The sequence below is a fragment of the Bison bison genome, unplaced genomic scaffold, assembly GCF_000754665.1.
Source record: "Bison bison bison isolate TAMUID 2011002044 unplaced genomic scaffold, Bison_UMD1.0 scf7180017864037, whole genome shotgun sequence".
Lineage (NCBI taxonomy): Eukaryota > Metazoa > Chordata > Mammalia > Artiodactyla > Bovidae > Bison > Bison bison.
Genome location: NW_011494609.1, coordinates 7391096 through 7393430, shown reverse-complemented (window position 1 = coordinate 7393430; position 2335 = coordinate 7391096). Strand labels below are relative to the sequence as shown.

Below are 2335 nucleotides of genomic sequence, written 5' to 3'. Positions count from 1 at the left end.
GCGAGTGATGGGGCCGAGGTTCAGTGTGGGAAGATGGACAAAGTCTGTGAATGGATGGTGCTGAGAGCAGCCCAACGGTGTGAATGCTCTTCAGGCCACCAAGCTGGACACAGCACAATGATTTAAATGGTGACTCTTACCTGTGTTTAAAACAAACACACAAAAACAAGGACTAAACTTAGCCAGTAGGCCTGGTTTTGGCTTCCTTGATCACAAGCTAAGCCGTACTGGAGGAGGGCTGGGCTGACCTGGAGACGAGCCCGTCTGCAGGGTTAGTGGGTTTGGAGGAAGGTTAGAGCTGCTGAGGTCAGCACGGTCATTGTCCTGGGAGCTGGAGCCTCATCGCCCAGAGGCCAGAGACCTGAAGGCTGTTCTGCTCCTCTTCCGAGGCAAGAGGCAGCCCACCTTCCGCTGCTCCTGCCAGCCCCCCACGGAGGTTGAAATTGCTTTGCAGCCCTTCCTGGGGTGTGCGCTCTGCCTCTCTCTGGGTATGTTCATTTATGGGCCATCTGTCAGGCCTCCTTAGAAGGCAGAGGATAGTAGCAGCTCTCGGAAAGGCCCCGCGAGGCTGTGTCCCTGGTGTCTGCCTCAGTTAGCGGACGGTTCAGTTCATCAGGAAATCAGTTCATTCATAACTGTCCGCCTCCCTGACGTGCACTTTTTTGATTTCAGGGTAACAGCATGTAGTTCGTTTGCTGGCGTTTTTCTAATCCTGCCTGACTCCCCTGTGTTGTGTCTTTAACTTTCAGGCCTTGAAGTTAGAAACCTCCGAGGACGATTCTTCCGCTGACCCTGCTGACCCTGGGCCTCGGTGAGTCCAGAGAGGGAGGTGCCTGATGCTTTAGCCGCGTGTGTGCGCACATGTGCGGTTGTGTGTGTGCGTGTGTTTATTTCTGTCCCCTGGAGCAGTCCCAGCCAGACAGGGTCCCACCCCAGTCCTCTGGACCTGGCTCCATTGGCAGACACAGAAGTTCCTTGCTTGGAGAGCCAGGCTCGCTGGCCAGGCCTCAGTGACACTGAAGGGACGGAGTGGGCACAGTTGGGCCTTAACGCATTGCTGGTTGATTTTCCTAAAGGAGTCCAGCAGGGCTGTGGGGGGCACCAAGAGCTTTCTGATCAGCGAAGCACATTGCTCTGTGCACGGCAGCCGTGTGTCGTCAGCACTGCTTTGTTTCTGGGGGAGAGTGGCCAACGGCACCTGTCATCAGCCAGGCCTTTCCCGGAAGGACAGAACTGGGGAGGTCAGAGATGGAAGTCCCTGTTTCTGGTTACGGTGCCTCAAGTTCTGTAGCCATTGAGGGCTGGGAACAGGAGCGGGAAGAGGAGCAGCCAGTCAGAGACTCAGTGCTCTTCAGCTACTGGACAATTCCCAGATCAGACTGATAACCAAGCACCCAACAAGATTAACTCAGCGTTTACAAGAAGAAACGACGTTCAGTTACCTGCATACAACGGAACAGTTTTTAGAAACAGGAAAGATACAGCACCCCCCGCCCCCACCCCCCACCCCACAATAAGCTGGTACTCATCAGTGCTGAAAGTTAAAGCAAATCGTCTGTTTATGACTTGAACCGGCACCTCTCAAAAGGTGCCCGAGTGTCTAATAACGATAAACATCTGAAAAGATGCGTGACTTAGTCATCAGAGAAATGGCAGTTACAGACCACGGTGTGCTGGTGTGATGAGTGGAGAGAGGAGGCAGGTGGACAAGGGTGGGAGCAGGGGGCTCATCAGTCACTCTTACCTCTGTTTTCCTGCAAGTTGGCTCCTAGCTGAGCACTTAAAAAACCCCTCATCATTCAATCCTCTTCCCATCTGTGAACAGCGAGTCTTACCTGTGTTTTTTGAGAAGGACACAGGATCACGATGATTGCTTTGCTCTGAGGGCAGGGGTGTGTGGTCCTGTCCCTGCCGCTCCTGCTCCCATGCCCTGGTGGACTCTGGTGCTGGTCATGGCGTCCTGGCCCAGCCCTGTGGGAAGCCGGGAGCACGCTCAGACCTTGGCTGCGTGGATTCTCGGGCCCTGGGGCCTGAGTGGTCATGAGAAGCACCCCGCCTGCCACACTGCCCCAGGCACAATGATGGTCACTGGCTCTGCACCCCCGCCCCGCCCACTGATGAATGGTAAAACAAACACAACATCTCTCCTACGTAGCTTACTGCAGTTTTAGCTCATATGAGTTTTCCATTAGCTTTGCTTACAAGTTTTAAGGTGATTAGAAGGTTTTCTTTAGTCTTTCTTAGGTACTGATGCTGAAACAATGCCGTTCCCTGCCTGCTCCCATGGCCCACGTGGATCTCAGAACTCAGTCTGGGGTGGGGGTGGGGGTACCTC

At 54.2% G+C, this 2335-nt stretch overlaps 1 protein-coding gene across 1 annotated transcript in view; it reads left to right on the top strand.

Moving 5' to 3' along the window:
* The first annotated feature begins 749 nt into the window (after positions 1 to 749).
* The window catches only part of AGPAT3 (1-acylglycerol-3-phosphate O-acyltransferase 3), a 64837-nt gene continuing 63251 nt past the window's right edge, over positions 750 to 2335 (top strand). Inside the window, exon 1 of the mRNA XM_010834900.1 lies at positions 750 to 811. The gene's annotated coding sequence lies outside the window, so the exon portion shown is untranslated. The remainder of the gene's footprint in view (positions 812 to 2335) is intronic.